The sequence below is a fragment of the Rattus norvegicus genome, chromosome 17, assembly GCF_036323735.1.
Source record: "Rattus norvegicus strain BN/NHsdMcwi chromosome 17, GRCr8, whole genome shotgun sequence".
NCBI lineage: Eukaryota > Metazoa > Chordata > Mammalia > Rodentia > Muridae > Rattus > Rattus norvegicus.
The window spans coordinates 84,724,628-84,739,517 of record NC_086035.1 but is presented as its reverse complement, the minus strand read 5'-3'; the positions used below and the strand labels follow the sequence as shown (position 1 = coordinate 84,739,517).

Below are 14,890 nucleotides of genomic sequence, written 5' to 3'. Positions count from 1 at the left end.
ACTTTTGTCTCCAGTAAAGAGAGAACTTACTTGAAGAAATGATTTGTATGCTGCTACCAACATAGAAAAAGATTTATCAGATAGATACTTTTTGAGAAAATATGAATGTTGCTATATATAACCATATAATATATAATTAGTACAAATTCCTTACAACTATGGAATGTAGATTTGGAAAAACATTAAGCTAAAACCCAAGTTTTGAATAGCTCTCTTCTTATTGTGACAAATCTCCACTGTCCTCTCACAATCATTTTTTCAAGTAAAATATCTCCTCATTTGAGACAAAAATTTAAGCATTCCAAAGAGACTGGAACTTATGGGTTAAGACTCCATGTCCACCTCATCTTGGACTCTCTACATTCAATGAGCTATGTGGATGTTGGGGGCCCTACTGGCAGCTTTTAGAGAAGTAACCTTTTGTCCTAGCATAGCCTGAGATCTCCACAGGACCATTTGGCCAATAACTCAAAGGAATGTAATCAAGTCACACCACTGGAAGTCTTATGTGCTATAAAAGATGGCCAGTTCAGACTCTGTTTCCTCCACTACTCGGAACCCTCCCTAGGGTCACCCTCATAAATTCCAGGAAGTCTTCACTCTACTAGGTTTCCATCCCCTTCCAATATTCCCCATTTCCAACCGTCTCTCACCACATTCTCTCCCTTCATCTTCCCCATTCTTCCCATTCCTCTCTACCCCAGCCTCTAGCCCACCTTCAAAATTTATTCTATTTCTTCCTCTGAGGGAGATACACAAATTACTGTCTCCCACTCCACACCCCATATCTCTTCTTTACTTAAACTCTCTGAGTCTACAGATTGTATCTTGATTATTATTTACTTAACAGCAAATATCAACTTATAAGTAAATAAATACCATATTTAACATTTTTGATTTTGGGTTATCTCAATTAGGAAGACTTTTTCTAGTTGCATCCATTGGTCTGCAAATTTTATGATCTCACTTTTTTAACAGCTGAGTGATACTCCATTGTGTAAAAGTACCACATTTTCTTTATCCATTCTTCTGGTGAGAGACATTAAGTTGTTTCTAGTTTCTGGATATAATGAATAAAGTCACAAGAAACATAGATGAGCCAGTGTCCTTGTGGTAGGATGGGATGTCCTTTGGGTATATGCCCAAGAATTGCATAGGTGAATCTTGTAGATCAATTTCCAGTTTCCTGAGGAATTATATTGATTTCTATAATAGCTGTACTAGTTTGCACTCCAACCTATAATGTAGGAGTGTTCCCCTTTCTCCAAATCTCACCAGCATGGCCTATGACTTGAGTAGTTGACCTTAACAATCCTGTCAGCAGTAAGATGAAATCTCAAAGTAGTTTTGATCTGTATTTTCCTGATGGCTAAGGATGTTGAACAACTCTTAATGTGTTTCTCATCCATCTGAGATTTCTCTATCGAGAATCCTTTATTTACATATGTGCCCCATTTTAAAATTAGATTATTGGGTTTTTGACATTTAATTTGAGTTTATTTTGAGTTTGTTAAATATATATTTTTGATATTATACCTTTATCATATATGGGGTTGGTAAAAATCTTTTTCCACTGTGTAGGTTACCTCTGTCTAATCAACGGTGTCCTTTGCCTTACAGGAGTTAGGTATTCCATTTAATAAAGTCTCATTAATTAATCATTAATCTTAGTGCCCTCACTTTCAGTGTTCTCTTTAGAAAGTCTACTCCTGTGCCAACGGATTCAAGGGCATTCCTCACTTTCTCTTCTATCATGTTCAGGGTATCTAGCTTTATGTTGAGGTCCTTGATTCACTTGGACTTACCTTTTGTGCAAGATGATAAAAATGAATCTATATGCATTCTTCTACATGCAAACATCCAGTTTGACTATCATCATTTGTGGAAGATGCTGTCTTTTGTTTTCATTGTGTATTTCTGGACTCTTCATCAATAATCATGTGTCTATAGGTGCATGGGTTTACATCTGGATCCAGATTCCACTGATCAATATGCCAAAGCCAGAGATGTTTTAGACACATGTTGAGTGTCCACTATTTTCAACAAGGCAGAGGGAGATTATCTGCATCATTGCAGAAACTGTGGCATGGTATTAAGCTAGATTCAATTCCTGAGTTCATTTGCTGTTATTTTTTTCTAGCTAATGAAGTGCTAGAAACGATGTGTTCTGGAATATAGTACCTGTTTAGTTACTCTCCTTTTCTTTTGTGACTAACATGGAATTCTAGATTACAAATGAAGGAAACATGAGTTACATTACTCTTAGTGAATCTCCAAATGATGCTCTTTCAATTTTACAAGTACTCTACCCTTGATGATTTTGATGCATTAACTGTAACAATTTATACAGACAGAGTCCATTTCCACTGGGTGAGTAGGCTCAATCACTCTGCTCAGATCTCACCTTGAATATGATCTCTCTGGTTTTGTTCTGACTTTCACAATGTATCCTTCAGTTTTGTGTTACTCTTCATTCCATGGATGACCCTGGTCTTTTTGTCATTGTATCTGAGGACACACATAGGTGAGATCTTACAGGTGAAAATTGGAATTGAATTTGCCATTTTGCTTATTGAATTGCATAGATTTCATCTTTTTCCCTTTTTATTAATTATTTTATTTATTTTCATTTCAAATGTTATCTCCCTTCCTGGTCCACACTCCATGAGCTCCCACCTCATCCCTTTCTCCTTCTCCTCTAAAAGGGTGCTCACCTACACACCCATCCACTCCCCCCTTACTCCTCCAGCATCCCCCTTCCCTGGGGCATCAAGCCTCCACAGGACCAAGCACATCCTCTCCCACTGAGGCTAGACAAGGCAGTCCTCTACTACAAATGTAGTGGATGCCATGGTTGCCCTCTGATTGGTGGTTCAGTCCCTGGGAGCTCTGAGGAGGTGGGTTAGTTGACACTGTTGTTCTTTCTTTAGGGTTTAAATTCCCTTCAACTCCCTCAGTCCTTCCTCTAACTACTCCACAGAGGTCCTGGCCTCAGTCCAGTGGTTGACTGCAAGCATCTGCCATCTGTCTCAGTCAGGTGCTGGCAGAGCCTCTCAGAGGACAGCAAGCACATCTTGTCTGCAAGCACATCCTGGCATCAGCAATAGTGTTGGGGTTTGGTGTCTGTGCATGGGATGGATCTCAAGGTAGGTGGGTTTCCTTCGGTCTCCGCTCCATTTTTTTGGTCCCTGCATTTTCCTTAGACAGGAACAATTCTGGGTTAAAATTTTTGAGATGGGTGGGTGGTTCTATCCCTCTACTAGGGGCCATGTCTATCTACTGGATGTAGTCTCTTCAGGTCCTATCTCCCTGCATTTCAATTAATGTCATCCCCATTGAGTCCTGTGAACCTCCCACATCCCTGGTGTCTGGGACTTTCTGTGATTCCCTCTGTTCGACACCCCACACTGCTATATGTTTCTACTCATTCTCCTGGCCCTCTGGACTTCTCTCCTGTCTCCCCCTAAGAAGTCTTGTACATGCAGTGTTTTCCTTTTTACTCTCCCTTACCATTAATGATGTCTTTCAAGCCAACTCAGAGTTGCCAGCCTCATGGGCTCTGAGATCTTCATCTGGGAAGTAAGTACTTGCTTTTTTTCTCTGATACAAATGTTCCTTTTAGCTCTCAGTTAACAACTGTAATTTTGTCACAGTAGTTCTTTATGTCAATGGCAGTAATTGTCACTGGAAAGCCACTGTCCTCCTTTGTAATTATGATTTCTCAGCTTTCTGTGAAAGAAAATAAAACCTTTTTATGTTTTACCACTTTCACATGCATTTGTAGCTAGTTTTTATATTTCCCTCCTTTAGTCCAGTTCACATTTTTCTCCCTCATCTAAACTTAATTGACCTTATCTTCATTCTCTATGCCCTACTTGACCCATTGGAATCAAAAGATGGTAGTCTAGAGCTGAGAGGGGCTTACTAGAGCCCTGTGACTGAATCTCTTTATTATCTGGGACCCTTTTCTTTTCTTCACTGGGTTCTGTATTCAGAAAGGTCTTTTTTTTTCTAAAAGCAATGCATTTGCTTTGGCAATCTTCCAATTGTTTCCCTCATCTCTTGCCACCAATGACATATGCAATTGGTATTCAGAATTCCTCATCGGGGCAAGACTGGTTGTTACTGATTGTGTCACTGCACCAAAGTGATAAAGTATCCTCTCTTCCAGCTGGGCTAGGACAGACAACCAATCAAACAGCAAAACTTAATGTTTCCAGAAGCCCTGGGAGTGTTATCTTAAGTGAATGCAAGTTTTCCACTAGGGTATTTGCGGAACTGAAAATAGCGCACAGAGTAATCCTTCAAAAACCCCGTCTGAATAAGGGAGCCTTAGGTGGGGATAACAAATATAATCCTGCCCTGGGGTTTCTCAGGGGCTTTGCAGGGGCTTCGCAAGGGTTTTCAGTAGGTCCTATTTTTCTACTGCTCCTAATTCACGTCTTTCTGCAACTGATTCCGTACTCCCAAACTGCAACGCGTTAGGTATCACCAGAGGCAGACATACGTACACCTCACCTGCCCTGATCCTGCTGTTCTGTATCCATGCATGGGAAAAACTACACCCAGTCGGACACCAGTTGCCATGACTAAGAGGCTATCAAATCAGTAATACGTAATATTTTGACTGTATGATCTGAGAGACCAGATGCTTTCCGAGTTCCCAGAAACAAGCTTTGAACGTAAACAGCCTGAAATGTGTAGCCTAGACGGGCTTGGAAGATTCCTCAGTTCTGATAAAAAAAAAAAAAAAAGCGGGGGCGCAGATCTGAAGTTGGAGATGTCACTGTTCCTCATAAGGGGATATTAGGTTTGGCTTTGGGCTCCGTGCTTTAATGGTTACTTTTAAGGCCATCTGGTACTGTTCTCAGTATCTCATAAATACTAATTCATTTAATCTTTCTAATAGCTCTTCAAGGCAATCGTGATTCTGATTTTTACTTTATTTATGGGGAAACTGAGGCCCACACAGTGCAGTGTTTTTGGGGGAATCACAAGCTGGGTGGCAGTAGAGATAAGCTCTGAAGCTGTAGTTATGTTCTCCCCCAGTACAACATAGTATCTGGCTTCTTTCACATCAAACAAATACTCTGTATTCAATGGCCAATGATGTCTGAGGTCAAGTCTGACGGACCACAGAGGTCATGGATTGGACAGATGTCCAATTTATGCTACTAATTTCTAGGGGGCAATGTAATAACATTGCTACTAGGAGTATAATTTGGGGAGGCATCTTTACAGGGATATAATATTATCGTGAGAACATCAACACGGCACACATTTGATATATTAGCATAGACTCAAATCTCTTTCCTAATCTCACAAAATGTAACTACTGTCCCTCATTTTAATTCTTATTTGTGTCTACTCATTGTTAAAAAATGTGCTTATTCATATTCTGCTAGTGAATTAGTATGCTTATTACCACACATGGAAATAAAACAGGGCAACGTTTTCTTTCCTTCAGCAACAAGTGACAGAAAAGTAACATTAGCATCCAAATCACACCAGTCCCTCTGTAGGCAATCAGCAAAGCACAAGAACACAGCTTCCATCTTCTGTGAACTAGCAGGACCGCTGTGCAGTGGAGGAAATTATCCATGGTTAAAAGGGGGATATGCGAACTGCAGCAACCAGCTGAGGGCGCTAAAGTTGACCTCACTTTGGACTCACAGTTTACAGGGAAATCTCTTGTTTTGATTTTCCCCAGCAGCCCATGTTAGAATGAGGCAAAATACATTACTGATGTGGTGGTTGAAAGAAGAAAATGTATTCTTCCGGTTCCATTCTGTCAGCCCTTGTAGCGCTGTTCTACAGCCATTCCCGGGGGCTAGATAGGTTTGCCTCGCAATGACTCCAGCTGCCCCAATCTTTAATAAAACAACAGTGGACACCTATTTCATTTGTCTCCCACGTTCAGTTACATTGGTTCCTGGGCTTATATGCTCCAATTGGAGGCGATCTTGGCTGTGTGTAACGCGTGGCCATCAGAAAATACGTTGGTCGCTCATGTGCGTTGGTGATGCCAGCTTCCTTTCCTGGGGATGTCGTAGATAGAACAGAACAGCATACAGGGAAGTTGAGTTCTCTGAGGCTGATGTTTTAAGGAAGAAGAAAAATAAGAGAACCCATTTGCAGAATTTTTATTCCTTTATGGCCTTTTGGATCTATTCGCAAATATCAATCACCCCCCCCCCCCAAAGCATGGCGCATCGATTCTATTAGCGTTATCAGTTGCTAGACTGAACTCCAGAGCAACGCATTTTACCTCAAACAAGTGTTGAGCGACTCAGCAGGGCCTTCCCGCACTTCACTTCTTATCTGCTCAGGATCTTCTTGATTCTATCCTAAGTTCAATCAGTTTAGGGAGAAATTAGACTCCCGAAAATCCTAAAAGCACACGGGTTGGTCGTTATCTTCTTGGAATGTTCACAGGGCACCACACACATCTCAGCGGGGAGACGAACGTGTGCAGTGTGAAATGAGCGCCTCGGAACTGAAGGAGTTTTCACCTTGGCATTTGGAAGGCTCTTGCACAACAGATGAAAAACAATTATTACCATCAAGTCTCACTTGTTGAAACAATATTACCCACTTAATTAGTGAAAAGTTTACATTTGTCTGTGGTCAGCAAAATATTGCTCCACAGTGCTCAGGTCCCTGAGTCTTTTTACGCATTTTATCATATACACGAGTATTCAAAATTGCCTCATCTTAGTTGTGTTATTATCTTGGAAGATAGTTAGTCCCAGAAACTGTTTCCTCGGTGAGACAAATGCAAGTTCTTCTTATTACACAGCAAAGCATTTCTCCTTGATAGGGCATTTAGTTTTGATGAATGGGCAGTAACGGAGCCAAGGTTTGAGCAAGAGGACGTAACACAAGTGAAGATTCTTGTGGAGTTCTCGCTGCTGGCTGGCTGGCTCTCACTCTGGGATTAATTGAAGAGAGGAAATGGCTATTTTTAATTTTTTTATTGGATATGTTATTGTTTTACATTTCAAAGGTTAGCCCCCACCCCAGTTTGCCCTCTGCAAATCCCATCCCATCCCTTCTTCCCCTGCTTTTATGAGAGTGCTCCCCCACCGACTCCCCCACCCACCCACTTCTGACCCTAGCACCCTAGCATTCCCCTACACTGGGGCATCAAGCCTTCACAGAAACAAAGGCCTCCCCTCTCATCGATACCAGATAAGGCCATCCTCTGCTACATATGCAGCTGGAGCCATGGGTCCCTCCATGTGTAAACCATCTTTGGTTGATGGTTTAGTCCTTGGGAGCTCTGGGGCGGGGGGGTCTGGTTGACAGATATTGTTGTTCTTCCTATGAGGTTGCAAACCCCTGCAGCTCCTTCAGCCCTTCTGCTAACTCATTCACTGATACTCCAGTACTCAGTCTGATGGGTGGTTGCTAGCATCTGCATCTGCTGTGGCAGAGTCTCTCAGGAGACAGCTCTACCAGTCTCTGGTCAGCAAGCAATTCTTGGCATCAGCAATAGTGTGTGGGATTGGGGCCTGCTTATGGGATGGATCCCCAGGTGGGGCAGTCTTGGGATAGCTTTTCCTTCAGTCTCTGCTCCACTCTTTGTGTCTGTATTTCCTTTTGACAGGAACAATTCTGGGTTAAAATCTTGGAGATGGGTGGGGTGGCCCCATCCCTCAACCAGGGATCATGCCTAACCTCTGGATATGATCTCGACAGGTTCTACCTCCTCTTTGTTGGGTATGAAATAATGTCATTACCATTGGGTCCTTGGAGCCTCTTACTTTCCTGGTATCTGGAACTTTTTGGTGGCTACCTCCAGTTGCCCGGGTCCCAGTGCTACATACCTTTGTTCAATTTCCTAATCCTCTATACAAGTCCCCAGTCTCCTCTCATATCTGATCTTGTCTCCTTTCCCCTTCCTCTCTTCCTCTCTTCCTCTCAAGTCTCTCCTACTCTCTACCTTCCATGATTATTTTGTTCTTTCTTCTAAGTAGGACTGAAACATCCACACTTTGGTCTTCCTTCGTCTTGAGCTTCATATGGTTTGTAAGTTGTGTCATGGGTATTCTGAGTTTTTTGCCTAATATCCACTTACCAGTGAGTACACACCATGTGTATTATTTTGTGACTGGGTTACCTCACTCAGGATGATATTTTATAGTTCTATTCATTTGCTTGGGAATTTCATGAAGTCATTGTTTTTAATAGCTAAGTAGTACTCTACTGTGTAAATGTACCACATTTTCTTTTTTTTTTTTTATTAACTTGAGTATTTCTTATATACATTTCGAGTGTTATTCCCTTTCCTAGTTTCCGGGCAAACATCCCCCTCCCCCCTCCCCTTCCTTATGGGTGTTCCCCTCCCCACCCTCCCCCCATTGCCGCCCTCCCCCCAACAGTCTAGTTCACTGGGGGTTCAGTCTTAGCAGGACCCAGGGCTTCCCCTTCCACTGGTGCTCTTACTAGGATATTCATTGCTACCTATGAGGTCAGAGTCCAGGGTCAGTCCATGTATAGTCTTTAGGTAGTGGCTTAGTCCCTGGAAGCTCTGGTTGCTTGGCATTGTTGTACATATGGGGTCTCGAGCCCCTTCAAGCTCTTCCAGTTCTTTCTCTGATTCCTTCAACGGGGGTCCTATTCTCAGTTCAGTGGTTTGCTGCTGGCATTCGCCTCTGTATTTGCTGTATTCTGGCTGTGTCTCTCAGGAGCGATCTACATCCGGCTCCTGTCGCTCTGCACTTCTTTGCTTCATCCATCTTGTCTATATGGGTGGCTGTATATGTATGGGCCACATGTGGGGCAGGCTCTGAATGGGTGTTCCTTCAGTCTCTGTTTTAATCTTTGCCTCTCTATTCCCTGCCAAGGGTATTCTTGTTCCCCTTTTAAAGAAGGAGTGAAGCATTCACATTTTGATCATCCGTCTTGAGTTTCATTTGTTCTAGGCATCTAGGGTAATTCAAGCATTTGGGCTAATAGCCACTTATCAATGAGTGCATACCATGTATGTCTTTCTGTGATTGGGTTAGCTCACTCAGGATGATATTTTCCAGTTCCAACCATTTGCCCACGAATTTCATAAAGTCATTGTTTTTGATAGCTGAGTAATATTCCATTGTGTAGATGTACCACATTTTCTGTATCCATTCCTCTGTTGAAGGGCATCTGGGTTCTTTCCAGCTTCTGGCTATTATAAATAAGGCTGCTATGAACATAGTGGAGCACGTGTCTTTTTTATATGTTGGGGCATCATTTGGGTATATGCCCAAGAGAGGTATAGCTGGATCCTCAGGCAGTTCAATGTCCAATTTTCTGAGGAACCTCCAGACTGATTTCCAGAATGGTTGTACCAGTCTGCAACCCCACCAACAATGGAGGAGTGTTCCTCTTTCTCTGCATCCTCGCCAGCATTTGCTGTCACCTGAGTTTTTGATCTTAGCCATTCTCACTGGTGTGAGGTGAAATCTCAGGGTTGTTTTGATTTGCATTTCCCTTATGACAAAAGATGTTGAACATTTCTTTAGGTGTTTCTCAGCCATTTGGTATTCCTCAGCTGTGAATTGTTTGTTTAGCTCTGAACCCCATTTTTTAATAGGGTTATTTGTCTCCCTGCAGTCTAACTTCTTGAGTTCTTTGTATATTTTGGATATAAGGCCTCTATCTGTTGTAGGATTGGTAAAGATCTTTTCCCAATCTGTTGGTTGCCGTATTGTCCTAACCACAGTGTCCTTTGCCTTACAGAAGCTTTGCAGTTTTATGAGATCCCATTTGTCGATTCTTGATCTTAGAGCATAAGCCATTGGTGTTTTGTTCAGGAAATTTTTTCCAGTGCCCATGTGTTCCAGATGCTTCCCTAGTTTTTCTTCTATTAGTTTGAGTGTGTCTGGTTTGATGTGGAGGTCCTTGATCCACTTGGACTTAAGCTTTGTACAGGGTGATAAGCATGGATCGATCTGCATTCTTCTACATGTTGCCCTCCAGTTGAACCAGCACCATTTGCTGAAAATGCTATCTTTTTTCCATTGGATGGTTTTGGCTCCTTTGTCAAAAATCAAGTGACCATAGGTGTGTGGGTTCATTTCTGGGTCTTCAATTCTACTCCATTGGTCTATCTGTCTGTCTCTGTACCAATACCATGCAGTTTTTATCACTATTGCTCTGTAATACTGCTTGAGTTCAGGGATAGTGATTCCCCCTGAAGTCCTTTTATTGTTGAGGATAGTTTTAGCTATCCTGGGTTTTTTGTTATTCCAGATGAATTTGCAAATTGTTCTGTCTAACTTTTTGAAGAATTGGATTGGTATTTTGATGGGGATTGCATTGAATCTGTAGATCGCTTTTTGTAAAATGGCCATTTTTTACTATATTAATCCTGCCAATCCATGAGCATGGGAGATCTTTCCATCTTCTGAGGTCTTCTTCAATTTCTTTCTTCAGTGTCTTGAAGTTCTTTTTTTTTTTTAAAGATTTATTTATTTATTATATATAAGTACACTGCAGCTGTCTTCAGATACACCAGAAGAGGGCATCGGATATCTTTACAGATGGTTGTGAGCCACCATGTGGTTGCTGGGAATTGAACTCATGACCTCTGGAAGAGCAGTCGGGTGCTCTTAACCACTGAGCCATCTCTCCAGCCCGTGTCTTGAAGTTCTTATTGTACAAATCTTTTACTTGCTTGGTTAAAGTCACACCGAGGTACTTTATATTATTTGGGTCTATTATGAAGGGTGTCGTTTCCCTAATTTCTTTCTCGGCTTGTTTCTCTTTTGTGTAGAGGAAGGCTACTGATTTATTTGAGTTAATTTTATACCCAGCCACTTTGCTGAAGTTGTTTATCAGCTTTAGTAGTTCTCTGGTGGAACTTTTTGGATCACTTAAATATACTATCATATCATCTGCAAATAGTGATATTTTGACTTCTTCTTTTCCGATCTGTATCCCCTTGACCTCCTTTTGTTGTCTGATTGCTCTGGCTAGAACTTCAAGAACTATATTGAATAAGTAGGGAGAGAGTGGGCAGCCTTGTCTAGTCCCTGATTTTAGTGGGATTGCTTCAAGTTTCTCTCCATTTAGTTTGATGTTAGCAACTGGTTTGCTGTATATGGCTTTTACTATGTTTAGTTATGGGCCTTGAATTCCTATTCTTTTCAGGACTTTTATCATGAAGGTGTGTTGAATTTTGTCAAATGCTTTCTCAGCATCTAATGAAATGATCATGTGGTTTTGTTCTTTCAGTTTGTTTATGTAATGGATCACGTTGATGGTTTTCCATATATTAAACCATCCCTGCATGCCTGGGATGAAGCCTACTTGATCATGGTGGATGATTGTTTTGATGTGCTCTTGGATTCGGTTTGCTAGAATTTTACTGAGTATTTATGCGTCGATATTCATAAGGGAAATTGGTCTGAAGTTCTCTTTCTTTGTTGGGTCTTTGTGTGGTTTAGGTAATTGTGGCTTCATAGAAGGAATTCGGTAGTGCTCCATCTCTTTCAATTTTGTGGAATATTTTGGGTAATATTGGTATGAGGTCTTCTATGAAGGTCTGATAGAATTCTGCACTAAACCCGTGTGGACCTGGGCTCTTTTTGGTTGGGAGACCTTTAATGACTGCTTCTATTTCCTTAGGAGTTATGGGGTTGTTTAACTGGTTTATCTGTTCCTGATTTAACTTCGGTACCTGGTATCTGTCTAGGAAATTGTCCATTTCCTGTAGATTTTCAAGTTTTGTTGAATATAGGCTTTTATAGTAAGATCTGATGTTTTTTGAATTTCCTCCGAATCTGTAGTTATGTCTCCCTTTTCCTTTCTGATTTTGTTAATTTGGACACACTCTCTGTGTCCTCTCGTTAGTCTGGCTAAGGGTTTATCTATCTTGTTGATTTTCTCAAAGAACCAACTTTTGGTTCTGTTGATTCTTTCTATGGTCCTTTTTGTTTCTACTTGGTTGATTTCAGCTCTGAGTTTGATTATTTCCTGCCTTCTACTCCTCCTGGGTGTATTTGCTTCTTTTTGTTCTAGAGCTTTTAGGTGTGCTGTCAAGCTGCTGACATATGCTCTCTCCTGGTTCTTTCTGCAGGCACTCAGCGCTATGAGTTTTCCTCTTAGCACAGCTTTCATTGTGTCCCATAAGTTTGGGTATGTTGTACCTTCATTTTAATTAAATTCTAAAAAGTCTTTAATTTCTTTCTTTATTTCTTCCTTGACCAGGTTATCATTGAGTAGAGGATTGTTCAATTTCCACGTATATGTGGGCATTCTTCCCTTATTGTTATTGAAGACCAGTTTTAGGCCGTGGTGGTCCGATAGCACGCATGGGATTATTTCTGTCTTTCTGTACCTGTTGAGGCCCGTTTTTTTGACCAATTATATGGTCAATTTTGGAGAAAGTACCATGAGGAGCTGAGAAGAAGGTATATCCTTTTGCTTTAGGATAGAATGTTCTATAAATATCTGTTAAGTCCATTTGGCTCATGACTTCTCTTAGTCTGTCTACGTCTCTGTTTAATTTCTGTTTCCATGATCTGTCCATTGATGAGAGTGGGGTGTTGAAATCTCCTACTATTATTGTGTGAGGTGCAATGTGTGTTTTGAGCTTTAGTAAGGTTTCTTTTACGTATGTAGGTGCCCTTGTATTTGGGGCATAGATATTTAGGATTGAGAGTTCATCTTGGTGGATTTTTCCTTTGATGAATATGAAGTGTCCTTCCTTATCTTTTTTGATGACTTTTAGTTGAAAATTGATTACCACATTTTCTTAAATCAATAGCCTTCCTCTACTCAAAGGATAAATGGAACGAGAAAGAAATTAGGGAAATGACAACCTTCACAATAGTCACAAATAATATAAAATATCTTGATGTGACTCTATCAAAGCCAATGAAAGATCTTCAAGTCTCTGATGAAAGAAACTGAAGAAGACCTAAGAAAATGGAAAGATCTCCCATGCTCATGGATTGGCAGGATTAATATAATAAAAATGGCCATCTTGTCAAAAGCAATCTACAGATTCAATGCAATCCTCATCAAAATTGCAACCCAATTCTTCATAGAGTTAGAAAGAGTAATTCTCAAATTCATTTGGAGTAACCGAAACCAAGGATAGCAAAAACTATCCTCAACAATAAAAGAGTTTCTGGGGGAAATCATCATCCCTGACCTCAAGCTGTACTACAAAGCAATAGTGATAAAAACTGCATGGTATTGGTACAGAGACAGGCATGTAGATCAAAGAAATAGAATTTAAGACCCAGAAATGAACCCACACACCTCTGAGCACTTCATCTTTGACAAAGAAGCTAAAACCATCCAGTGGGAAAAAGACAGCATGTTCAACAAGTGATGCTGGTTCAACTGGCGATCAGTATGTAAAAGAATGCACATTGAACCATTCTTATCTCCTTGTTCAAAGCACAAGTCCAAGTGGATCAAGGACCTCCACATAAAGCAAGATACACTCAAACTAGTAGAAGAAAAAGTGTGGAAGAACCTCAAACATGTGGGCACTGGGGAAATTTTCCTGAACAGAACACAAATGGCTTATGCTCTAAAATCAACAATTGACAAATGGGACTTCATAAAATTGCAAAGCTTCTGTAAGACAAAGGACACTGTCACTAGGACAAAATAACCAACAGATTGGGAAAAGATCTTTATCAATTCTACATTTGCTAGACGCTTAATGACCAATTGATACAAAGAACTGAAGAAGTTAGGCTCCAGAGAAACAAATAACCCTATTAAAAATGGGGTACAGAGCTGATTCAAAGAATTCTCAGCTAAGGAATATCGAATGGCTGAGAATCACCTAAAGAAATGTTCAACATTCTTAGTCATCAGGGAAATGGCAATCAAAACAACCCTGAGATTCTACCTGACACCAGTCAGAATGGCTAAGATCAAAACTCAGGTGACAATAGATGCTGGTAAGGATGTGGAGAAAGAGGAACACTCCTCCATTGTTGGTGAGATTGCAAGCTGATACAATCACTCTATAAATCAGCCTGGAGGTTCCTCAGAAAATCAGATATAGTACTACCCAAGGACCCAGCTATACCACCCCTGGGCATATACCCAAAAATGCTCCAAAATATAACAAGGACACATGCTCCACTATGTTCACAGAAGCCTTATTTATAATAGCCAGAAGCTGAAGCTGGAAGGAACCCAGATGTCCCTCAACAGAGGAGTGGATACAGACAATGTAATATATTTTTCATTTTGATTGCCTAACTAGGGGTTTATAACACATTTTGCCAAATTGTAGATTGAAAAATAAGCTTAAAATAGGTGATTGAATCAATATAGAATCAAGAAATACTGAGGTAATAGAAAGAGAATTCAAATTCCCACTATAAAATCAACTGGGGAGCTTTTTGCATGTGTATCTTTTGGGTTAGTATATAAAACAGTTTGTACTCACCGTTAGTAGAGCCATTAGGAGCATGGAGGAGCCTGGTGAACTCAGGGGAAGGATCTGGAACTTGGCACTTTCCTAAATCTGCACCTCTGTTTTTATCTTCTCAGGCTCTTGGAACACTGAGCAGTGGTTTATAGTCAGAGGGATGCACTACACAGATGGGTCTCCTATATGACCTTCAAACATGCTCCCAATGACCTACTGCCTACAGTTTGGCCTAGTCTTACATCTTAAAATTTCCCCTGCCATCCAGTAGCTCTATCAGCTGTGGCCAAACTCGTCACCTAAGCTTTTCTGGGGGAATTTAAGAGACAAACAATAAGTGACAGAATCGGGTTGTCTGTGAGCATAGGTCCCAGTAATGATCAGGAGCTGTGCACTCCTAGAATTCTTTAAGAGCTTGAAGAAATTGCAGCATTGGTATATGCAGAACATTTTCTTCATCTGCTTATGTGATTTCAGGTTAACTCCCCATCCTGGAAACTG

At 40.9% G+C, this 14,890-nt stretch overlaps 1 long non-coding RNA gene across 2 annotated transcripts; it reads right to left on the bottom strand.

The window, feature by feature from the left end:
- Positions 1 to 218: 218 nt before the first annotated feature.
- LOC134482615 (uncharacterized) lies at positions 219 to 6,633 on the bottom strand. 2 transcript variants are annotated; one of them, XR_010059000.1, is made up of 3 exons: positions 6,269 to 6,633; positions 3,511 to 6,094; positions 219 to 2,508 (listed from the first exon to the last, which is right to left on the bottom strand). It is a non-coding gene; the product is annotated as an uncharacterized LOC134482615 (long non-coding RNA). The 2 variants fall into 2 exon arrangements; XR_010058999.1 differs by lacking the exon at positions 219 to 2,508 and having other exon boundaries at positions 5,400 to 6,038.
- Between the last annotated feature and the right edge of the window lie 8,257 nt (positions 6,634 to 14,890).